Here is a 25,862-nt window from a genome sequence, read left to right as displayed (position 1 = left end):
TCGTTCTATTTATAATTCTTCTGTTCGTCTTCTTTTTTCTCTACCTTCCCGTTCCTCTATTACTTCTTCTTTACTCTCAATCTCATTTCTTCCCTTTGAATCCTGTCTTTTGTATCATTTTCTCTTGATTGTTTTTAAGTGTACTTTTAAGTGTAATCACGGCCTGGCCCCCCTTTAGCTCTCCTCTTTACTTTCATTCTATGTTCCCTCGCGCTCCTTGCGATCTCAGAATCTATTTCTTTTGACTCTTCCTAAGCCACCTTGTGCCTCGTCTTGTTTTCGTTCTTTTTCTCTTTTAGCTCCCAAGCATTTGAATGCCCTCCCCTTTCACTTCATTCCTCTTCATCTCTTTGTATTTTCCAAACTAATCTTAAACTTTATCTTCGTGCGTCTCTTATTTGTTAAAAGTAAAAACAAAATGATTTTCCTCTCTCTGTTGATGTAAATTTGCATTAATCTGTTTCATTTATAATTGTACTGTTTCTTTGATTCTTTTTTGTACCAGTTTCAACAAGAGTTCTTGGCTTTCTTGATATTTACTGAGGCCCTCTGCTCGGAATATGAGCACCGTTTTAGAAGCCGCACCTTTCTAAGTAACTTGTACTTGACCACTTGCACCTCCATATCAAATGGTGCAGACTTTTTATTCTCAGCCGAAATGTGTGGCCTTTCCTTTAGTACTCCCACTCTACTTGTTATTTCCAAGACCCATGCTTTAATATCTTGTGTGGTGTTTTTAACCAGATAATTTGGACCGTCATCTAGAATACAAGCCTGTTTCTTACATGCCTTCCTGATGTTACCTGTGGACCAGCGGATACAATTTCCTCCCTAATTTACCTCCAGGTCCCCCAGTCCTCTTTCCCTAAACTCCCCACCTATTCCTTTTAGATGAAGTTTCAGAAGGCTGTGATCACTGTACTGGGTTGAAACTACACTCATAGATGACACACATTCTATAAGAGGGCCATTCCCGTAGAAACAGTCCAAGGTTCCACGTTTCTTACTCACAATCCAAGCCGGCTTACCAGGAATGTCATTTGGTAGACGACCATTCAAGGGCATAAGTTCCCACTCTGTTAAAAAGTGGAGACACTCACAACACTGGATGTTAGATTCTTTCAATATCAAATTATTCTTAGTCAATATATGGGGGAAATTCACCCTAGAGAAGGATTCGCCACATCTTGCATTCAGATCACCTCCCGAAAGAACTATATCAGAATCCAGATCATCCACCCAAGACACAATCAGGTTGTCTATGTGCTCCAAGATAGTCTGTTTTATCCATCCCCGGAAGATCATATAAGCACACGATCAACACTCTTTTACGAGTACCCTCCTTTAGCAACCCTACTTCCACCACCAGGACGTTTCTCCCCACATCCATCGGCTTAATTAATGTGGAGGGAATGTCGTGTCTGACCCCTATTAAGAACCCACGAGAGGGGCACCCTTTTGGTCCCTTCTTAGCAGGGACCTGGTATATATCCTATCATCGTCCATATGGACATATGGAAAGGGTCCCCGCATATTCCACAAAATTATATTAATTCAATTGCGGGATAGCACGGCACCTGGCATAACACTCTTTAACCAATTATATCCCTGAATATTATCAAAGCTTGGAGCACACATGCTTTCATTGGCAACACAGGTGGCTGTTTAACCTTTTTAGAACACTTTTTACAATGATCACAAACTTTGGGCCTGTTCTTCAGCGCCGGAAGAATATCCAACTTGTATTCAAGAAATTCCAATGAATCTGTTTGAGCCCGTATCAAAGATTCAGTAGATGGTAAAGAACAATGAATTCTTGTCATATCATCGTAATTCAGGCCCAAAGGTTGTACAAAATCAGTATCATTGGAATTGAGGATACAGAGTGAAGGAACCTTCACAATTAACTTCAACAAAACCAGGCAATTAATTACGTTCTTCCTGGCAGCAGACAACACTTGAGTAATAGTTACTATCCGGCTGTCTGGTACCAGGTTGCGGGATGGAGGTACCACTTGTCTCAAACTCCCCATATCTTGTTGATGCGCATTTATAGACAGGTTTATATGGTCAGATACTGTACCGCTAGAAGCAGTCGGTTTACAATGCTCAGTTGTAGTGCAAATCGATACTTCTTCATTTCGCAGAGTGGCTTGACAGATGTTATTGTCTTTTAAAAGGTAACTAGTTAAAGTTCCCACACTTTGTTGCAGGCGTTTTTCCTGCCACATTTCCTTCTTCTTTGCTTTCCTCGACTGGGGAGGAGCCTCAGCAGAGGAAGCAACTGTGGAATTTAAAGACTGAGTATCCAAACAAATTGGTCAAACTGGCGGATTATTAGGAACTTTAAACCGTACTGACTGGTGTGTTTTTAAGTGCCTTTCCTTACCAGTGGGGTAGTTGAAAGGGGATAGTAGAGCGGCATCAGCTGGGCCGATGGTAACACCCACCTCCTGAGATTCAATCATTATAGGCTTGACCTCAGCTGTACCACCTTCCCCCTCCACAGGTATGTTCGCCATCTCTGTGTTACTCTTAGGGTGCATCCCTACAAGAAGTGTACCAACAATAATGCCCTGTCTTGTCTCTTCCTGGTGGAGAAGCCCACATAGTTTCAGTAAAAATTTAATTTTGCGAAATGCAGTACATCATTAATGGTCTCTGTCATAGAATTCGATGCGTTGTGCTGACTGTTGTTATGATTATTGGAGCCTAAGATGTGCGTCTGCAAAAACAGTGGTGTAACATCCATAGACATATTTGGAGATGCCAAAAGATGTTGTGTCAAAGGACCAATGACAGGATTTCAGTGATGAGAGACATCAGACAGATTTGGTGACACAGCAAAGGCCAATACTTAATCACAGTTATTAGTGCCGCTGTCTACCTCCACAACAGGATGCAAAGAATTAATCACTTGATAACACAATTCAAGCAGGGAATTGTTGTCCATTCCGCCAAAAGAAGATGAAGATTGGAGATCAGATTTATTCGCAGCTTGCTCCTCATGCACTTGTACCGTAATCTGGCTAGGCTCTGCATTCTTCAAATGCTCAATAGCATCCTGGTTTTTAGCGAAGTACACAGAGATTTTCTTTGTTTTGAGCAGGGGATTATCAGCTAAATCAGGGGACATATTACCATTCATAATTTCAGGTGGCTCTTCCACGATTAGGCCACATGCCTTCTGCGTCAGGGCGCGCTTATATCCGTTAGTTTCTCATATGTTTTTTTTTCTTGAATTATAATTTCTAGGTTTGGGGGTGCTTTCTCCGGCATAATTAAAATCGGTTGTTGTAAAACAGCTCACCCACCACTTGACGTTTTTAGTGAACGAGTCAAGGAGAAGGAAAAGAGGGGGGGATTGAATCACGTACCCCTGACACACAGGGGGCCCTGCGTGCGCGGCTGACCGCTTTATCCCACTTTGGAGCTTATTATCAAAATCCCACATTAAATGGCCTTGCTCAGTTCAGAGATGTACAATGTAATATGAGCGCACAGTCACCTACTGCATACGCTGGAAGGAAATGGGACGTTTATGAATGCGGGTGGGAGGACCCGATGTAGTCCAATTCGAGGTGCTCCCAGGACACCGCCCTGCCACCACCAAACCACAGAACACGAGAAGACTCTACAGAACACTCCGCACTGCTCCGCTGTGGAACGGTGCTTTTGAATGTTCTAAGTACGCCTCCAAGATTCTCCCAGGAATTAATGGTAGCTGTAGAAAGATTGCAGAGACACCACTGCCAATGTCCTAACACAAGAACATACTGCACAACACTCCGCCATTTAAAAAAAATGTATAAAACACAAATACAGATACACCTCCTAAGAGGCATTCTCCCTTTTCTCACCTTCCCCCAGAGCTCAACATCTCCAGGGCACTGGTCCTCTCCAGGGTTGATTACTGCAACAGCCTCTTACTCAATCTGCCTCTCTCTTTCCTTCGACCTCTTCAACTAATCCAGAATAGGGCTGCAAGACTTATCCTTGGCCTCAAGCCCAGGGACTGCATCTCTCCAGCCCTAAAATATCTCCATTGGCTCCTAGTGACCGCAAGGATCAAGTTCAAGACCCTTTGCATGATCCACAAAGCTGTCTGGGGCCTCAGGCCTCTCTACATCCAGCTTTCTCTCCATAAATACTTCCCTGATAGAGTTCTTCGGTCCTCTAGCTCTAACTCTCTGCAAGTCAAATGCTTCTCCAAGTAGCGAGTGTGAGGTAGATTCTTTCTTTGGCAGGAGCCTCCCTCTGGAATAGCCTCCCTGCCCCCTCAGACTTGAGCCAGATTTTCCTTTTCTCCCCTCCTTCCTTCCGTCTCTCCCTTGCTAAATGTCCTTCTGCAGCTGCGACTTGTGCCTGGTCCCTTATGAGGTTCACAGGGGCCAGGCCCTCCTTGACCAGTCTCCCCACAGCATCCCTACCAACACTTGCCTCTGGGCACCCTTCCCAAACTAGCCTGATTCTGATCCACCTCATCCATCATGCTTTTCCCTTTCCCATGTCCCCTGCACTTGCCCTTTTGGCCCCCCTCAGCACTTGCCCAGCCTCCTGAGCCCCTCCCACTCCCCTGCACTTCATCACCATCACCCTCCAGAGCCCTGTCCCCTTCCTCCTCCCTCCCACTTTTCTCTTTGGCCCTTTGCACAATAAGAATGTTACAAGGCATAATACGACTGTTAATGTTTTTTCCCTACGTCCTGCCCACCCCCCCTAGGTGTTTAAGAGGTGCTTAATCCTCGGCAGTCTCTGTACATGGTAAGATCATTCATGTCAAAGGCAAATGCTGTAGTATAGGGCTGGTGGCTGAGGACTGGTAGTTCAAAGTAATCACCTTCGCAAGGACTGAACGTTCTACTTGGCTCCATTTACTGAGCAGCATATGTTGTTGAATTGGCTTTGTAATGGAATCAGGTAACGTAATTGTAAAGGGGATCAGATAATGATCTTTCCAAAGTAGGGGTCTGCATGGGCGAGATGTTACAAAGTATTGGAGATGCAAAAAAACGAAGTCTAAGATGTCTCCCTTTTCCTGCGTAGGTTTAGTAACCAGTTGTGGTAACAACAGACTATCCATACACAATAGTATGAATTGGACAAAGTGCAATCCATGGAATCTGTCCAAAAGTTAAAGTCTCCAAGAATACATAAATTAAATGATTACACAACAAGGCTAAGACTGTTATTATGAGAAAAATAGCTTTTTCAAAAGCAGATAGACTTAAGGAAGGAGGGCGATAAACAATCAAAATATACAGCGTAAAAGATGGGTTCACGGAATGTCTGACGAACATGGACTCCATCTCGATGGCAGTTGTCCATGGGAGAAGAGTACAAATGAGGTTATCCTTGAAAATAAGCGTTACACCCCAACCCCATGGTGTTTAATATTGCGGTCAACATGTACAATAGAATATCCAGGGGGTAAAATATTAACCAAATCAGGGCCAGTCGAGGGGAAAGCCAAGTCTCAGTCACACAGAACAAGTCCGGAGTGTAGGCCCGAAGAAGTGAAAAAACATTGCATTGATGTGCTCGATACCTCAGGCCCGCAATGGGTGCAAATCTTCAGCACTGGTGAAATAAGCTCTGCAGAAACTTCAGTCTATCAATGACATTGTTGCCATGCACAGGACTTCACTGACAGCTGATTTACCAGCAAAAGTAATGGAGCACTCTGGACATATTGGTGCAGTTCCACCAGAAATTGTTTGCAAGCTGAAAATATGCTGCAGCAGACAAAAGATCTCAGGAAGGGATGTAGATATCACCCATATAGTTTCTTATGGCATCTGTGTCAGATGCCAAATAAGCATATTCTCCAGCAGAAAAGGAAATCCTGGCAGTTTTCCGGGCATGTGAGCATCACATTCTTTCATGGGAAATTCTTCACCATTGTTACAGATCGTCAGACGCTGCTCACCATTTACGGCTATCAATGTGCCAGTATTTCACTTGGGACAGAGCGATGAGGCTTGCTTTTGCGGGACTACAGACTCAAAATCCTTTGAAGGCCTGGCAAGGAGAATAGCATTGCTGATGACCTTTCTGAACATCCTCTATCTAGCGACTTAAGTGGTTGCAAAGTGGCTCAGGAATTCATCCGATATGCCATTCATAATGCCAGGCCCATTTCCACATCATTGGATTTCATTATTGTTTCCCCCAGGAATGACCACACCACTTTAATGGCCATTAAACTGGTAAAACCCCAAAGATGGACCTGTATCATGCAAGTTTGCATCATTCAACATGTCTCAACATTGGAGTTGGAAGCGATGAAACTGAAATTGAATTATTGACTGCCCGAGGAAGCCACTTTAACAAAAACAGTAGCATCATTATATCCCGTTATCTGAAACAGATCCTGGTAGATGTGGCTCACAAGGGCCAAAGTGAGATCAGACACAAAATATTGCATGAGGTAGAAATTGTGGTTCCCAACCTTCAATAAAATGGTGTGAGTCAACCTCAAGTATTGGCAAGTCTGTCAGAGTGACACAAATTGACAAAGCCCAGAACCACTGTCAATGTGGCCCTCTTCTGAGGAGAGGAATCTAGGAGAGGTTGGCTACAGACATCCATGAGCCACTGGGGACAGGAACCGATGTCTTGAGGGCAATAGATGGGCACTTTGAGTATCTTGAGCTAAACATGATACCACCAACTGTGCCTGCTGCCCTCATTTCAGCTCTCAATAAGATCTTCTAGGCTTATGTAGTTCCTGGTTTTGTAGGATCTGACAATGCTCTTCCTTTTGAATAAAGGTGAATTAATTTCTGTTGATGACTACCTTGGGTTTCATCATCAAAAGATCACCCCACTTTTGCCTGGGCTGATAACATAGTGGAGCAGTTCATGAGTAACATATGAAAGAACACTCAAATATGTAAACTCATCTGCTAGCCACTTTGCCAATGTTTCTTTTGTTTTTTGTGCCAATTCACCATAGATGTGGAATGCAAACATCCAGGCTTGTCCGTGAAGTGGAGTACTGTGCCCCTGCAAGGGCGATCCAGACTTTGGTCTGCTGGAGAAAAGAAAATGAGCAAGGCAAAGATACGATGGGAAAGAAGGAAATGGATGCTATAAGCAAAGGGATGAAAGGATGCAGCAGGGAAGAATGTGTTTGTGCTTGCATGGTTGAAAGTTATTACTTCTAGGTGAACCGTAGATTTACAAAAGAGAAGTGGAGGATATGTCCTTAGGTGGTGTTTTCATTTGGTTGTGTATACAAAGCAGAATTGGAAAATTGTAAGTTAGTACACTATGTAATGTTGGAATAATGCGGGACTTGAGAGCGTGCTTGGGCATCCCTGGAAGTTTGGTGGCTTATTTGCCCAGGCATCTCTTTACATTGTACTCCGGGTCAAACATCAGAATGCTCATTCTGGGACTGCCAAGCCTGAGCCAAGAGTGGCCTAATCAAGAATAGACTGTGTATAAAGTTGAATGTTGTCGGGAATAGAGTGGTCAAACAAAAATGGTAAAAAAAAGCCTGGCACAATAATTAATGTATTTATTTAATTATTTGGCCATTTGTAGAGTGTGCCGAACCCGAGGGCATCTGGGCGCTGGTTACATTAAAGACATGATACAAACAGACAGTCCTTTTACTTACACATGTGGCTGGTTGCTGGTTACATCACTTACATACATGACAGGTTAGCATATTTGGTATAACGTGGTAGCATCCTGGGATTAATGTTGAATTGCGTGAATATCCATGCTTTGAGGCTTTTGCGGAAGGACCAAAGGGATACATTTGACCTTGGAGATTGCAGGAGTGCATCCCAGTGTTTCGTCGCCACCACTGGGAAGCTGCACTGAACTGGCAGCCAGTGGGCATTTTGTCTGGCAGAAGAGATGTGATCTTTTTTAGGAATGGTCAATGCTGCTCTTAGAGCAATGTTTTGTATGATCTGGAGTTTTCTGATGTAGCGAACGGTCGAACCTGCGAAGAGGGCATTGCAGTAGTCTATCCTAGAAAGAATGAGTGCTCTGGCAATCGTGATGCATCTCTCAGAGGTCAGGAAGGGTCTGCAAGCATGAATGAGTTTAGACGTGTATGCTACCGCAGACACAATAGCATTTACACGTCTCGTAAAAGAGAGCAAGGAGTCCAGATAGACCCCTAGAGTTTTTACTTCTTTGGAGACTGGGATGGCGTTTCTGTCTATGACAAAATATTTGTAGTTGTCTTTAAGTTTATTTAGTCGTGTTTGAGTCCCAGAAGGAGCAGCTCCGTTTTTTTGTTGTTTAAACATAATCCATGTTGAGCCATCCAGGCTTGGATGATTTGATATAATTTTCTCAGTGCATTGGTGTCAGAATTGTAATTGCCAAAGATGGGAAGAAGCAGTTGGGTGTCATCCACATAGTTAGCGTAGGAGACACCCAGCTTGTCCAGTAGGTCATAGAGGGGCTTTGTAAGATGTTATCCAATGTTGGGAGACACAGGAGCCACGGGTAACTCCGCGAGTGACTGGGGCTGGGAGGCGGGTAGCTGCTGAGTTGGAGAATACCCTCATTGTTTGGTTAGATAGGAAGGACTCAATCCAGGCTGTTGCATTTGTGGAGAGGTAAGCTGCTGAGGAGAGGTGTTGGCATAAGATTTTGTGGTCCACTAAATAGAAAGCCGCAGAAGGGTCGAGCAGAAGGGGGAGGGCCAGATTTCTGTTGACTATGATCTCATCCATTTGGATTTTTTAAATCCAGGAGTGCTGATTCCATTCCGTGAACTGGGCGTAATACAGATTGGTGCAGGGAAAAGTGGTTGTTGTTTTCGAGATAATTTTGTATTTTGTATTTACAGGTATGCTGCCACAGCCAGTATTCTAAGTAGGAAGGGGATTGCTGTGATAGGGCGGTAGTTTGTGGGGGGATTAGGATCTAATGTGGGCTTCTTTTGGAGTGGAAGTATCCATGCATCTTTTAGATTGGTCGGTATATTACCCAAGGAGAAGGAGTTGTTAATGAGTGATGTGATGAAAGGGGCAAATTCTGCCACACAATCTTTTATGAAGGACGCTGGGAAGATATCACCTTGGCATCTGGATGGTTTCAGCCCTTTGAGGATTTTAGTGACTTCTAAAAAAGAGACTGAGCTGAATTCGAAGAGATTAGAGGATTGAGGAGGTCGTAAGGGAGTAGGAGGTGTCGTAGGGTCTGATTCTGAATGAGGTGTTAATTACCAAAACTGTCATATTAATACTTACCAACACTTTCGGTAATTAACACCTATTCTCATGATGCCACTTTATAAACCTGTGCGTCGGTTGCTAGGATTGACTGGAAACCAACCTGGCAACCAGCAATTTCGGAAACTGTTACTTTGCATGCTCATTCTGGTTCACTCCTCCACATTAGCAACAGTGAAGAATTGTCATACAAATACGGTACCTCCTCTGGTGGCGGTCCACTCTCTGAGGTTTTGCTGTTGTTGAGGAGTGGCACCAGGTAAGGGCACCGTGCTCCCTCATCACACATCTAAAATATATATTTGTTTCCATTTTAATTTTTTAAATACATTGGGTGCATGAAGTGTTGCAATATCATTGAGCAGTTCAGGCTCTAACCCCACCTGGGCCCCGCACAAATTGTGGCCTATGTTGAGTCGACTTGGCTGACCTACAGTGCCATGGCCGTACACAATAGGACACATATTAAATGGAGCATGAACTACGCTGTGAACAAAGACCCTGCGATTAGTAACGTGAAGCATTCCATTGTTAGCACCTGCAGTCATACGCATATATTTTTGGGCAATAGAAATTGTGATGTGGGTTTAGTACTTGCATGCCAGGGGAGTGATTGGTAGAGAAGAGGGGACAGAAGACAGCTCATTCTCACATCAGTACTTAAGTGTGTGCTTTTTACTTGAAGGAGGGTCTTTTTGCCAGCACTTTTGTTAAATTGCGAATTTCATGCTATTTAACGAAAATGCTGCCGAGAACATGGAAACCGCTTGTAAACTGCTAAAATGACAGATTGAACATAGTATACAACACTTCTTTTGCCATACACTGCGCAGACGCCCAGGACCACTTAAGAATAAGCATGGTACCAGGGTGTCACGAAAAGGTGCAATGAAGCATGGTGTTTACCATGCTCACTGCGCCTACATGAGAATCGTGGCCTCAGTTAGTAATAGTTTTTTCTATTTTACGCAATTTTCGTTTCAAGTTGGGAGACTTTGTCCAATAGTGCCTTTTGAATATTGGAGCACCAGGTGATGTCTTTAAGGCAGCTGTCTGGGGGAGCAACTTGTGATTTGAGTTCTTACAGGATGGCAAAAAGCTCTCTTGGGCCAGAATTGGCCTTTCCTATTCGCTCGTTATAGGTTTCGCCTTTGGCTAGGAGGATGGCCTGTTTATAGGATCTGGCCCGATGAGGTGAATTGTTCTTTGTTGGCAACTGAGGGAGACTATTCCACATAGTGTTGGCCGCTTGCTTGGTAGTCCATAAAGTTTTGAGATTAGGGGTATACCAAGTGTTCAGGTGGGCTAACAGTTTGAGTTTGCATGTACTCATAGGAGCTACCCTGCCGATATCTAGTAGGAGAGTTTGGTTGTATAGCTCTACCATGGAATTAGGATCACTAACTGAGTGTTGGTAGTCCCTTATAGGTTACAGCAGCGGGAGCATGTTTGCTGGAGTGAAGTTGCAAGCATTTCTTGAAAAGGACGCTGGTGCAAGTTGCGGAATGGCGCAGGTTTGATTATTTTTAGGGATAGTGAATGAGATAACATTATGGTCAGACCAAGGACACGGGGTGTTGGATATGATATTGGTATTGCAGTTAATATTAGCCAACCAATCTAGCGTGCAACTTTTGTCATGAGTAGGACATGTGATGCGTTGGTTGAAGCCCAGTTCTTCGATGGATTTGGCTTGGGCCAATGCATTGTGATCGGTAGGGTTGTTAAAGCCAAGGTTTACATCTCCCATGAGGATGATGCTGGAGGAAGGCCTAGTGTTGCGTGAGAGGAAAAGTGCACTGTCTTCCTCAAATTATAACATGGGGCCAAGTGGTCTGTAGATAAAATGAATGGTTAGTGTGGCTCTGTCGTAGAGGGATAATTTGATGGCGAGCAGCTCACCTGCGTGGAATACTTGGTTGGAGATGTCTCTGATAGCCAGGTGATTCTTGGCTATGATGACCACACCTCCTCCTTTACACATCGATGTCAAAAGGATATTATTAAGGGGCAGTTTGGCGGCTGTGCTTATATATTTATTTATTTATTTTATTTATTACATTTATTACACGCCCAGATCCTGGGGTATCATGGCGAGGTTACAGACAGCTTGGTAAATAAGTTTGACAAGAGACAACATTTCAAACATGTACAGCATGAGCAAATATATACAAAAATATACATGATGTAATCAAAGATACAGAGTGATTAAAAAGACTTTTTATGCAAAATATGTATAGCATTATTTGCACACCATTTTATAGCAATTTCTTGAAACCACGGAAGGATTCCTCTTTTTTGATAGTGAGCGGGAGGGAGTTCCAATGTTTAGGCGCTAGATATTGGAAACTACTACCTCCAGCTCTGGTATTTCTGCAGCGAGCAGTTGCCATGAGTAGGTGGTTGTTAGATCTCAACGCTCTGGTGAATCTTTTTTGGCTAAGGCATTGTTCAGGTACATGGGTGCTTTTTTATAGTGGCATTTGAAGGCGATACGTAGAGTTTTAAAGATAATTCTGGCTTTGATGGGCAGCCAGTGGGAGTCTCTCCTTGTCTTGGAGATATGATTGAACTTTTTTATTCCTAATACTGCCATTAATGCTTTATTTTGTATTAGTTGCAATTTGTTGAGGTTGATGTTAGAGGTTCCGAGTAGCAACATGTTACAATAGTTGAGTTTTGATAAGATCAATGTTCTGGCCAGGGTAATGCAGAAAATGACGACTTAGGGCAATTAGTTTGGCGGTGTAGGAGGTGGATGATGAAAGTGTGCTTACATGTTTGGACATCGTGAGATGAGCGTCAAGGTAAACTCCTAGCGTTTTAACTTGCTTAAGTACAGGTATTGCCGTGCCGTCAATGTTAATGGCAGAGTAATCCGGGTGAAGAGAGCTTATTTTGACTTGGGAGCCCACGATAAGAATCTCTGTTTTCTCATCATTGAGGCATAAACTATTCAGGGCCATCCAGTTTTGTATTATGGAATAGATTTTGTTGATGGTCAATGTGTCTTGGGCGTAATTACCTGAGAGTGGTATAAGGATCTGGGTGTCATCTGCAAAGTTAGTGTAGATGACACCCATGTTGTCTAAGGCCATGAAGAGCAGTCTTGTATATGCATTATAGAGAGAAGGTGAAAGGCATGATCCTTGGGGTACTTCGATGGGTACTGGGATGGGGTCTGCGGCTTCTTTACCTATTGAAACTCTGGAAGTTTGTTTGGCTAGAAAAGATTTCATCCACATGGTGGCACCATTGGAGAAATCGAAATCATTAGCTAGGGTGGAGCACAGTTTATTGTGATCAACAAGGTCGAACGCTGCAGATAAGTCCAACAGAAGGAGAATGCATAGTTTACCTGAGCCCCTGATGGTATCCATCTGGATTTTCAAATCCAGAAGGGCCGTTTCCGTACTATGGTTGGGTCTGAAACTAGATTGTCTGGTTCCAAGAAGCTGATTACTTTCCAGGTGGGCTTGGACTTGAGTATAGGCTATTTTATCCAATATTTGGAGCAGAAATTGCACTGTTGTTATTAGCCGGTAGTTTGTGGGCGCAGTGGGCTCTAATGTGGTTTCTTTTTAAGAGAAGGGTGACCCAGGCTTCTTTAACGCTGGCTGAGACCAAATTGGAATTGAAGAATGTATTAACAAAATGGTTATGATGGGTGTGAGAGTATGGGCGCATGCTTTGACTACATGTGCTGGGACGGTGTCTCCTTTACAATTTGATGCTTTGAGTTTAGTAATGGTGTTGAGCACTAGTTCTTGGGTGACAGGGGTGAAGTAAAATGGTTGCTTGGTATACTCGTTGGAGTTCGTATGTGGGTTATCGGTGGCTGATTTATCTGCTAGTAGTTGCCTTTTAGATATTATTTTGTTTTGCAGTAGGGCAATTTTAGCGGCTAGGGCATCTTGAATGGTGGCACACCATTCTTTACTGGAATTGGTGGGGGCTGAGGCTGGGGTGGGGGTTTCCAGTTCTCTCAAGATCGAGACGAGTTCTTTGGAATCCGATGCAGCGTTACTGATACAAGTATCGTATGCATTGGCTTTATTGGTGATGATGGCAGTTTTGTAGATTTTGTTAGCTGATCGGTAGGCAGTTTCAGACTCAGTGGTGGGATGTCTTCTATGGGTATGTTCAAGAGCCCATATGGTTCTCCTTAGGTCTACTAGGTCTTCGTTGAACCAGAAACAGCATCGTTTATCGGCACATCGCGTTAGTGGAGAGGTTTATGGTAGGAGTCTGCAAGGGTACAGGGGTTGTCGATAGAAATTGATATGGTGTCTAGCGATTTACTGAGTATAGGGGCAAAGTTATCAGGTGTAAGCTTATGCATATTATTAGTTTCGTAGGTGTTAGTTACAGGAATTTTGGTAGGGCCTGGTTCTTCAGAGTGAACTTAATGTTGTGGTGATCGGTCCAGTCTAATGGAGAGATGGAATCAATGGTTATGGTCGTATTGAGAGAGAGGATCCAATCTAGTGTTCTCCCTTTGATATGGGTGGGAGCATTCACCAGTTGTGTGAAGTTCATATCTTTAAGTGAGGAGTATAAAGCTTCTGCTTTGGGATCATGGATGTCATTGAATCCTAGATTCATGTCGCCAAGGATAATGCATTTGGTTTTTGATTTGATAAGTGGAGCTAATAACAGTGGAATGTTGACTTCAGGAAGGCTATTGGCGTTAGGGTATCTGTAGACCACTACAAGATTGTGTTTTTTTCATTGGTAGAGCATTTTACTAGTAGTAGTTCATACCCTGCAATGTTTTCTATGGGACATGCTCTTAATTGCATTGTTGTCTTAGCTATGATAGCTACACCGCCTCCATGAGAGTGGGTTCTATCAGTCCTGAGACTGGTATAGTCTGGTGGAATGGCGAGCGACAACAGAGGCCATGAAGCTTGGTGAAGCCAGGATTCGGTGACTACTAGGTAATCTAGTTCTTGTTCAGAGATGAGATCATGTATTTCAATGGCGTGAGCTCCTAGAGATCGGGCGTTGATCAGGGCACCTTGGTAGCTAAACGGGGGTTCCTGATTGGGAGTAGCTGCGGCCGTGGGCGTTTTAGAAGGTGGTTGGGTGGGTGCTTGGTTGCTGTCTGGTTTGGGCTTGTATTGGGGTGGCTGGATTTTAGGCAGTGACCGCGTGGGTGTTTTGATGGCTAGTATGGGGCATTGGGGGCGATACTAGGTGCGAGATATTAGACGGTGGTGTCTGGGTTTGCCCAGGATGGGATGGTATTAGGGGTCCACTGAGACATCATGGGTCTGTAGGTGCTCCGTTAGGTAGGTGGGTTCTGCACCATGAGTAATATTATTGGAGTTGGTGGGATGTGACTGTTCTGGGATAGGTGAGAAGGGGGACATGGTGGGCAGGAAGGGAGTGGGGCAGGGGATAGGGTGGTGCCGGGGGCAGGCTAGTTTGGATAGTCCATTTTTATAGCTGACATAATATACTTCCTGTACAGGGGAGGTCATTCTGGATGATACAGAATGGGAACATGATGATCATTAACCAGCCTAGCATGGCTATATATGGCTGGAGTTGAGGCCGGTGGATGTTGGTGTGTCATCTTATAGAGTATCGCAAGAGAGGAATGGGCTAATTCTCATGTGCTAGGTATGTATGGGACAGTTGTGTAAATACAAAACCCTGGAGAGGATGCAACACAGGAAGCTAGTCAGAGTACGCTCATGCATACGAGTTAGTGTTGCCAGCAAAAGATGGCTAAGTACATGTAGGACAGTTTGTCTAAATACAAAAGACTTTGGTGAATACTATGCGGAAGGCTGGTCCCAAATGGGCTAGGTCAGAAAAAGTGTATTCACATGCAAGTCAAAAGGTTAGATGCAGTAGGCTAGATGCAGTAGGCTAGAATGAGTGTAACATTATGATCAAGTTGCCAAGACTAAGGTTCAGGTGATCTAGCTTGCATGTGTTTAAGCTAACAGTATAGTGGGATAGGCTAGTTCTCATAGGATGCTGAACAACTAGGGTCCGCAATCCGGATATAAAATGCTGGTGTGCCTGCAGTGCGAAACACCAGTTACAATAGGCTGGTGTCTGCAAGCAAAGAGGTAATTCCGGTAACTACCTATATGCCAGAGTGGGTGAGGTCAGGCTAGACAGTTTTTAGTGGGTGCCTTGTGCGAGCATAGTGTAGGAGAGACAATGCAATTAGGTTCAGCAGTGTGTCGGATGTTAGTTACATGCACATGATCACAGCAGCTTGAAATGAGCTTGAGCGCATAATGCGAAACACGGCATGGGTTAGCTTTTGTAAAAAAAAAATACATATGCAGTATAAATGTAAATAACGAGAACAGGTGCAAAACTAGTCGCATGCAGTAGGTAGCTCCAAGCACAGAGCACTAGGGCGGACTCGGCACTAGTGCTAATGGCGGGTACAAGCAGAGTCAAGTCAATTATTCATGGGATGTGTAGAGTTTAAAGTTAGGATAGCTCCGCTCTCGATGTGGAGGATGGGAGTTCGTAATGTCTATAGATATTTAAGAACAGGGTGTAATTACAAGCAGAGATGACTCAGAAAGTAGGCAGTAGCAAAGAGCAGAGACAGTCCTCAAGTAATGAGCATTGTCGGATTGAATGTGGTATATCTGATGGTGAAAGGATAAGACTACGAGAATAAACCAGGGACTAGAAGACTCTACAACATTTTTAACAATGAGCGCCTGAGGCCAGTAGTTGCATGTTTAAGAATTTGATAGAGCAATTCTGAGGGCAGAATGCAGCGGAGGTGGGTTGGGCAGTTAGTTTGGATAGGAGGGTGGGGATACTTGGGCGGGGGGGCTCCTTTCATTTCTATCAGGTGGCGTATGAGCATGGTTTTGAAGAGTTCCATTAAACAGATGGCTTTGAGGGAAAGCATTCAAGTGGAATGTGGGAAGTAGAGAAAAGGCACGAAAGTGGGAGGGGGTACTGGGGTGGGAGATGATAGACTGTGAAGAGATGGGGAGCAGAGATTTAGAGAGGGAATTGTATAGTAAGATTCATTCATTGAGCTAGCAGGGGGAAAGACTTGATAGATGTATATACAAGAAGCAGGATTTAAAAGAGTGATTTTTGAGAGCCATCCGGTGCGGCAACGGTAGGTAGGGGTGGGGGAGGATCTGGGTAAGTTGAAAAGGGTGTATGTTGCAAAGGTGAGGAGTTTTTTTGAGGGGGGGTAAAGGTATGAATCGGTAGATGAAGAAGTGGGCTGGAGAAGTAGTCCAGTTTGACAAGCACAATAGTAGATAATACGTGTTTTAGTTGAGTGGTGCATGAGGTGTGAGCAGATCTTTCTAATGTGTAGCAGGTTGAGTCTGGCTCTGTTGGCAGTGGCCTTGATAACCTTATAGACTTTCAGGCCTTTGTCAGTGAGAACCCCAAGGTTGTGAGCCATGGGTGAGGTGCTGAGGAACAAAGATCACCAGGGTGAGACATGAAAATCACGTCTCAGTAAAAATCTCTGTTCTTTGTGTTGAGCATTTTCAGAAACATTAGCTGTCATGTTCATCTGTGTCCTGTATTTGAGAGATCTCCATTCAATGCCAAAACTGACAGGATCTTTAGTCTATGTTCCTCCTGCTTGAAGTGTTATCCTACTGGTGTTTCTGTTTCATGGTTTGAAGTGGTATGTGCGGTGCCTGGTAGGTTGCACCTACATACTTTCCTGCACTGGCTGAGGTGCACAATGTTTGATGATTTGCAGTTGTAAGTCTCTTGAATCTGTATTGTTCAGTTCTGTGGTGTTGGTATTGCAGTGGGGATGTGTTGTCCCAATTTGCATCCCCTCCTTTTGCATGGGTACAATCCAGGGGTCATTTCTTCTTGATCCACTGTAAATGCGCATCTGTTCAGATACCACACTAGATTTGTTGGATGCTTATATTTTGTTAAGGGGGTTCAATTTATATGCAAACAAACCCCACTTCATTGCATGTAAGCAAGCAAAATACAACCTACACGGGCATACTATCACGCAGGACGGACATGGCCTAAAAGACCTGTTGGTTCCAGTGTTATAGGCCGATCTCCCAAATATAAGGCACAGAGGTATATGGGAACTGAGGTTTTTGAAGGTGCTCGCCCTAAAGAACAGAGGTTTGAACAGGGACCTGGGTTACATGTCTCACTATGGTGAACCTTGTAGCTTAGCCTGCCAGGAAGCATAGCATGGGAGCACTGTAAGATAGCTCTGAGGTTCATGTGGGCGCTAGTCAATATACTCTCTCACCAGGACATAGAAGCCACCTAGTGTTTGCCCATACCCAAAAAAACGGACCGGTCACTATGCACAGCAGTGTAAGGTGTTTTTGCAAAGTATTATTAAGTGTTAAAAACCACTGCTGTAAGTCTGTATTGGTCCTTCAGAACAAGCAACCAGAATTTGAAAATGTACATTTTTGGTTCAGAGGTTTCACTGTAATACATGTACTCTGAGCAATTAACAGAAATGTGAATGCTTTCAAATTCACCAGAACCCCCTGTCCCTTTTTTAAGCACACATGACTGGAGTGTTTTAACTTTGTATACGCAAGCATCTTTTTAAACAGTGCAATAGGTCTAACTGCCCTAACGGTTCTGTAGTGTGTTTTTACAACTGTTAGATTAGAGGTTCACAGCACTGTATTTCTAGAATGGCAGCCCTGGATGTAATACGTTCAGAATGTCTTCTTTCCTTTCACCTTTGCTTGTTGCCATCTGTTGAAGAAAGTCTGTGACTTTTCAGTTAGTCCAATTAAAGATATAAAAACTCAAACCTGGATGACTTTTTAATGAGGAAAACACTCCTATTCGCTCCTGGTTAGAATCAACGTGGCTCTTTCGTCACCCACCCTCAATCTGAACCTAATTTGGATGGCCAGGTCTCATACATTATCCACTGTGACTCTCAGCCTGTTTAGGGTGGACATGACTCCGGCTTTGTCAACCAGGCCGCAGAATTCGGTTAAGAAGTACATGACTTCTTTGTCACACACTGTTACCCGAAGGTCACTAAGGATGGACAAAGCTCCTGCACTCTCCTTGCCCTGCTAGCGCTGCTGGCTACAGAGAAACCTTCCAGGATCAACACAACCACAGCTCCTTCATCAGCAACTCTGACTTCCAGCCTCGCTATAATGAAAACAACTCCTTGCTACATCCACAGGGAGGCTGAGGCAGGTCTTGCTTAGGACCAAGGTCAGGGGGGACGCAATGTCTTTGTAGACCTCCTTGACGCTGAGCCTGTGAAGGTCACACGTCTAATTGGATTGGTACAAAGAATTTTCTGGGCACTGCATACTCATCACGTCTCTTTTCAGAGTGATTAAATTAAACTTTCGCAGGCTACTTCCTGGATTCCATTGAGGATTTAATCCCAGGCTTTATTCAGAAAAGGTTTTATATGGTCGTGGCAATTTCAGCTCTAGCTCTCAGAGGCAGAGGGTAGCAATGATGATGCCACGTGCCCATGTACTCTATCACAGGAAGAATGTCTGGCCATACAACTCTGTAATGACTTTTATACGTTAGTCCCTTGTAGGAGCACCTCCAGAGTTTAGCAGGATCTACCACCTATGGTAACAAAATGGCTACCAACAAGTGCAACCTACACAGGCACGTGCGAGGAGACTTGCACAGAGAAAACATGATGTGTAGTCTGACCCTGAAGGCCTTACAATCCTAGTGAAAAATACAGAGGCCTCGTGGGACAGTGGCAGGATGAGGGCTTTAGGTCTCAAGGAGATACACAGTGCAGGGCCCAGGGATGGCCCGTCAAAGCAGACACGTAGGACAGGACTGTGGGTGGACACGGCAGCGATACACATGATTCTGGGATGGATAATGTTGGAACACACAGCGGGAAGGGCCCTGGGATGAACTTTGGAGCAAGGTACTGTAGTTAAGGCTCTGTGATGGATACTGAGAATTTCCTTTAAGGCTAGATTCTGCAATGGACACTAGGAAGAGATTTACAAGGCTACAGGAATTTTGTGGGTGTGTCTGTGTGTTGTACAATGACAATTCATTCCGAGCTTCCATTGCACGATCAGATTGTGTAAAGAGGTTTTGAACCTGGTACCCTTGCAGGCGAAATCAGTGAAGTAGCCTATCAGGTATAAGAGGCAGTAGGGAAGACTGTATGCAAGATTGTGTTGCACTGTTGATCTCTGGCCTCCTGGCGGTGATCTGTAGGCCCCATTCTTCAATGGAACTTTTACATTGAATTTGGGAGGATAGCAATGTGTTAAGCGCTCTCCTCTGACATGGTGCCAGCCTGCATGTTCAAAGTTCAAATTCTGCCAGAGCCTGCTGAACCCTCTGTTGTATCTAGTGGTGATAAATGGAATGGAATGCATGCGCGTCTTGCAGGTTGGAATGTATTCGTGTGGAATTGGGTGATGTGCGTGTGTTCGGAGGTTGTCAGTTGATGAATGCCTGCTGGGTGGGAGAAGCCCATTGTCTTTTCTCCGATGTTACCAACTTCTACGTGGAGACAATAAAGACCATAATAATACTTACCAGAGTGCGAACACCCATTATTACACTGGTGACAAGGTTCGGGGCTGCTGCGGAGGGGGCATCAGAGTGGTAGAAGACACTGCCCTCCATTTCGAATATCCCACCCGGCAGGGCGCTGGGCCCTGTCCGTCGTCCGTTGGAATGTTGTATGTCGGCTGACTGCAGCGGGGGCCATCGAGATTGCAGAGCCCCTGGGTCCAGTGCAGAGGATCCTGTGCCGACGCATTGATTTGGGCCTGAGGAACGTTCTGTGACTGTAGCGGGGGCCACCGGAGTATCGTGGTTCCTGGGTCCAGTCCTGTGGCTGCTGCAGGGGCCACCGAGTAACGTGGTTCCTGGGTCCAGTCCTGTGGGTCCGGCACTTCTACCTGCATCAAGGGCTACCGGAGTAAAGGAGCGCCTAGGTGCAGTACTGAGGGGCCGGTGCCTGCAACTGTAGCGGGGGCTCATCAGAGTTGCGGTGCCCGCGGGTCCAGTGGTTGGACTCCGATCTTCGCTATAGTGACGGAGTGCTTATTTCATGTGGGGGAGTGCTGTTTGGAGCAGTAGCGTGAGAGCTTCCAGTTTCCCCATTGGGAGGTTCTGTCAGAGATCCTGCATTATGCGTTCTTGCCCAGCAGTCCGGTACATCAGCTATTGTTCCAAATTGTTCTGTGAGTGGTGGACTTTTGAGTCACAGGCTACGGCATTGGTAATGACTGTAATGATTCCAGAGGAACACGGTCGATATGTTGCTGGGGCCGTTCATTGAGCATTGAGCTTGGCTACTGTGGAGAGAAGAGCCAATTGCAGAACGGCGAAGGCGCGTGCCTTCATGTGGAGCGCAATGCATGACCTGTTTTGAAACACCGGCGGGCGAATGCGCGCGGGACGCGGCATGGCAGGCGCCGCCCCTTAGTGGGGGTTGCCGGGCCAGAGACCTTCCGCCCCTCTCCCCCCTCCCCCCCCCCCCACGCGGCACCCCCCTTCACGGGCGGTGTGCGGGGGCGGGGGGAGGGGGGGGGGAACTATCACTCACAAGGGGGGGAGGGGGTGGGCGGGACGGAAGGGAAGCGGACGCCCGGAAGTGGCTGGGGGGCACACGTGGAGCGCTATAGGGGGAGGGGGTCGCCGGGGGGGGGGGGAACAGGAAGCCGGAGAGGAGTAGACCACTACAAAAGGGCCAGGATCGCCTCCAGAGCGATCTCGTCTCCTGGGTTCCTGTTCCCCCCCCTCACCACGACCAAGGACAAGAAGAAGCTTTTCGGTTCCAGCGGCTGTTTGGCGTTCTGATTTCACGCGGTTCGATTGGAGGAGCGAGGAGTTCGGGGTTCCGGTGGAGGAGCGAGGAGTTCGGGGTTCCGGTGGAGGAGCGAGGAGTTCGGGCGTCGCTGGCGAAAGTTGCTGCCCCGGAGATCGTTTGTTGCCACGTGGGGGACTACAGGTAAGCGCTGGAACGCTGGGGACGGTGTTGTGGGTTTCGTGCAGACGGGGGCATGGGGGGCGACCCGGGGGGAAAGATTTCACGGTGTGGTTCGGGTGGGGGTTGTGCGGCCGGCCCCCATGGGAGTGCGCAGCGCAGGCGGTGCATGGGCGTGGGGAGGAGGGTACGGCAGCGTATTTGTTTAGGTCGCGGCGGGGACAGCCCAGCATCCAATCATCGAGGGACGCTTGAGGGGATGCGGTGGGAGAGGGGGATCGTGCTGCGCACAGGATTGAGGGAGGCGAAAGGGTCCAGGGTGAAGCAGCAGTTGATTCGGCAAGACCTGAGATGTAAGGTATACGAGCATGAAAGCAACTTGCAGCAAACCGAGCATTACAACGAAAGTAAGGGGTGTGATCGTGTGCTATTATTGTCTTAAAATCGCCTTGCGAACGTTACGTCTTGCTGGTAGTTGGTGATTGCAGGTGACTACCTGTGCCGCCGCAGGCGGTGTTGTGTGTTTTGGGATTGCTCTGCGCGTCCTGCTCGCGCTTCGCCCATGGATCACCCGCTAGGATGTGCGCCCTGCCGCTTCCAGCCGCGCAGCACCGGGTGCGGTGCAGCCCCTCTGCGTTTTGGGTACGGGGGCACTCCGCAAAAAACCTTTGTCAGGGGGGGGATGCGGGGTGTGCGTTGGTCGCGAGAGACAGGATCAAAGGGGCGGCGTGCGCAGGGGCCGCGTGGGCCCTCTGTCACCGTGCGGCGCATTGGGCACGCAACTAGGGGGCATGGCGGGTCGGTCCGTATGTTTGGGTCGGGTTACGGACGCCATTGTTTCCCGTACGCTCTACCTTGCAACGAGGCGCTATGTGAATACACGATCGCATGTGGTGGGGGGTAGAACCATGTTCCGTGCACGGGGGCAGTGGTAGTTTGATAGGGGGCTAGCACTGGGTACCAACACAGGTTGTGTGGGTCTCGTGCGGACGGGTTCATGGGGGGCGATCGTGGGGGGGAAGAGTTGTCGGGGTGGCGTGGATGTGGCGCAGGCCCTCTTAATGCATAGGTTCGGGGGGGATTATACGACGGCCTCGATGCTAGGGCGCAGCGTAATGCCGGGCGGCGAGTTAGGGCACCGTCCGGGGGCACCCAGCGCCTGCCACAACGCAGGCGGAATCGAATACGTTTGGGGTTGGCAATTTGGGAGTGAGTGCCTGTGTACAGGGGCCCCAGCGCCTGTGGCCCAAGTCGGTTACGACGGAAAACCGATTTAAGCGGGGGGAAGGTTAGGGTTCGTGTCCACGATGGCGGTGCACGGCACACGGTCGGGTGGTGGTAATGCGGCATAGCATGGGAGTGCGCAGCATAGGGCGTTTGTAGGAGGGAACTTGGCCGCCGCTTCGCAAGGCGGGTTCGAGCACTTTAGTGCAGTGCACATGTTTAGGGAGAGGCAGCAATTATCCCTGCAAGATCGTAAATAAGGGGTGTGATCGTGGACGCATGGACTATTTATGCTGCCGCAGGTGCCGTTGCGTGTTTAGATCGCTCTGCATGTCCTTTTGTGCCTCTTGCAAATTAGCCACCGTGACACAGCCTAGTGTGCTCTGTCCCCTCTCTTTGCACGGTCCCCCTGGAATCAGCTCCGTTTCTAGTGGCGGCGCATCGGGCACGCCACGAGGAGGCAGGACGGGCGGCTCGAAATCCTTGTTGTGGGGTCGGGTTACAGACGCCATTGTTTCCCGTGCGCCCTCCCTTGCCACAAGGCGCTTTGAAACTAGGTATAGGCGCCAGGTGGATACGCGATCACATGGGGGGGGGGAGGTAGCACTGTGTTTAGTGTGAGGGGGGCACTGGTTATGCTCAGCCCATCTGGGGGGGGGGTAGCACTGCGAAACCGGTTAAAAAGATCGTTAGGCCGGGCTTATGGTGTTGGGGACGTAGCACCGTGTATAGTGATTATAGGGAATGCCAGCATGCTGAGCTGCTATGGGGGGTGATAGCAAGGTGTGCCGTGTGAATGGGCACCCACCTAGGGGTAATCCTGCCCCTCCCTCGTGCGGCCTGTAGGCCTGCGTGGACACACGGCTGCCCGTACTGTGCTCTGCTATTTGGGGCAAGGGGTGACCTGTGGTCTCTGCCCCCTCCCGCCCGCATGGGGGAAGGAGAACCCTTCCGTTCAGGGAACCCTCGTGTGTAAAAAGCAGCTCCTACGCACTTTTTCGTTCTTCATCGCCATCCATACGTTACACTGAGGTGTGGGGTTGAGTAAATGGACCAAGGGCATTCTTAAGCGCTCACATGTGTCATTCGTGGCAATGGCAGTTCAACTTCGATTGGGGTTAGCAACAGGGCGACAGCTTGGGGGTTGATCGTGCTTTGTTCTGTATTACCCTCAACACATTTTCCAGTATTTTATCATCGCATCTAGTATGTACACGCCTAGCCTGCCATGGAAGCAGCAGCAGCCATAGGCTACCCCAGGGTGTCAGATAGTGGCGGTGCATCGAGGTACCTTTTGGCCTGTCTCTTTAGTTGTATTCACTCGATAACAGCACGGTTGACCGGCAATGGGGGCGTGCGGGTGGCTGGGGGAGGCGAGACACACCTTAGGGAGCACCTGGGTTCTGCATACGATAGGAGTACCAAGGGCATGCTGCGGCCGACAGAAACCGGTGGCCATGGCCCCAGCTACATGCCTCCAGCGGCGGACCGGGACAATGGGGGGGGGTGGGGGCGAGAGGGGGAAGGAATAAAAAAAAAAAAAAAAAAAAAAATTTTGCCGCTGGGGTACGTTTCGCCTGGTGACCTACACCCATGGGTGAATTTCAAACGCCAGTGGTTATGGACTGGTGCACAGAAAGGGGTGCAGGGAATATAGTAGGTTTGGGGGACCACCACCAAATACACGTGGCTTGCATTACAAACGGGAGTGGCTAGGGAGGGGGGGGGGCATGGGGGCACTGTATAATAGAAGGGTGTCACATTTGTTTTGCAAGGTGATATGTGACACTTACCAATTTGTCTCGCAGATCGGCATGTCGTACCAGGCTAGCACGGCCATTCCGGCGCACGACGTTATCGAGGTAGTGCTAGTAGGGGAGGGACTCCAAGGGCGAGAGATCCCGGAACCATCAGCCACCGGGAGGGGCATGGACGCACAATCGTGGGCCGAATTCATGGCCCTTACTGAGGTTATGGGATGGCAGGCGGTCATGGCTAGGATGGGCGGCCCGGTCATGTCCCGCCGAGACGAGAATGCCGTGCACGCGTCAGACAATATTATCATAAGCAATACACACGCTAGCTCGAGTGGTGAGAACCCGTTCTCGTTCGCAGATGGCTCGATTCCGGAAGGCACATCCGCTGGCGCATCACAACATGACACCCTTCAACGAGCAGCTGTGGCAACTAGTAAGCTGGAGCAAGGAATGCGACAGTTAGCCACCCGAGCATTGGCAGGGAGCACTAGGGCACGCTACAGAAATAACTTCTCAACGTTCCTAAATTACACCAGACACTTGGGGGAGGTGAGCGGGGAGGCGAAGGTATACGGTTTCACGCTCAGGGCGAAAGAGGAAGGAAAATTCAGGTCATGGATGGCGGCGCACCTCAGCGCAGTGGCCTTCCATCATCAACTGGAGGGTTCGGCCGACCCAACCAAAGGTTTTTTGGTCAGGTCGGCCCTGAAAGGCTGGGACAGGGATAGGGATACCCCACGCACAACACATGAGAGGAGACCCATTGAGTTCAATTTACTAAAGAGGTTAATGAGTGCTTTGGCAGACGTATGTTATTCGGGTCACGAGCACACCATGTTCAAGGCCTGCTTTGCCACGGCATTTTTTGGCGCTCTACGGGTGAGCGAGTTGGTGGCTGCGGCGAAGGGCGATGGGGATTACAAGGCGTTGCTAAGAGGGGACATCACCATCAGGAGCGAGGTACTGCACATAAGGATAAGGGTATCTAAAACTGACCAAGGGGCCAAGGGCTGCCTCCTGGCCTTGGCTAGTTTAGGGCAAGACACATTTTGTCCAGTAAAAAACATGGAACGGTACCTAGTGATAAGGAGGGAGGGACCAGGGTACCTATTTACTCACGCCAACGGCTCTCCCCTCACGCAGTTTCAGTTCCGACAGGTACTGGCTACCACACTTCGCAGTATCGGGGAAAACCCAGCCCAATATTCAACTCATTCGTTCCGCATAGGCGCGGCTACCACGGCCAGTAGGGAGGGTATGGGGGAGGAGGAAGTCAAGAAGCTGGGCCGGTGGGATTCCGACAAATACAAGGTCTATGTACGCTTATAAACCGGTCGGCACGGGAAGGGGGGGGGGAAGGGCGGTGGAGCAGAGGGAGGGGCACACGTGGTAATCGCTGCCATGTTTCCTCCCAGATGCAGCACGGGTGTGGATCGTGGGACACTCCTTCGTGATTCGGGCAGCGGGTAGAGCACGGACGGCACACAGGGATGGGAACCTGGGATTCCGGCAGACAAGGATACAGTGGCTGGGAAAGGCCGGCCTCCATTGCGACCAGCTGTGGGATACTCTAGTAGCGGCTTCACACATACACGGCCACCCCGACGTGGTACTGATTCACACGGGGGGGAACGATCTGGTCACAAAGGGACGCAAAGATTTATCCGCACAGTTAAGGGCCCTGTTCACCAGAATTGGCAGGGAATTTAGGGGGGCTGAAACAATGTGGTCAGAAATCATCCCCAGAAAGGTATGGAG

The 25,862-nt window shown here is 47.5% G+C and overlaps 1 protein-coding gene and 1 long non-coding RNA gene across 3 annotated transcripts in view; one reads left to right on the top strand and one right to left on the bottom strand.

The window, feature by feature from the left end:
* The window catches only part of LOC138503422 (uncharacterized), a 131,529-nt gene extending 110,875 nt beyond the window's left edge, over positions 1-20,654 (bottom strand). Inside the window, exon 1 of the long non-coding RNA XR_011279634.1 lies at positions 19,725-20,654. This is a non-coding gene — a long non-coding RNA (uncharacterized lncRNA). The remainder of the gene's footprint in view (positions 1-19,724) is intronic.
* RAPSN (receptor associated protein of the synapse) overlaps positions 1-25,862 on the top strand; it is a 447,427-nt gene that overhangs the window by 381,756 nt on the left and 39,809 nt on the right. The gene's annotated exons all lie outside the window — the stretch shown is intronic.

The sequence above is a fragment of the Ambystoma mexicanum genome, chromosome 11 (genome assembly GCF_040938575.1).
Source record: "Ambystoma mexicanum isolate Mex_15411 chromosome 11, UKY_AmexF1_1, whole genome shotgun sequence".
Taxonomy (NCBI): Eukaryota; Metazoa; Chordata; class Amphibia; order Caudata; family Ambystomatidae; genus Ambystoma; species Ambystoma mexicanum.
This window is presented reverse-complemented; position numbering and strand designations above follow the sequence as displayed.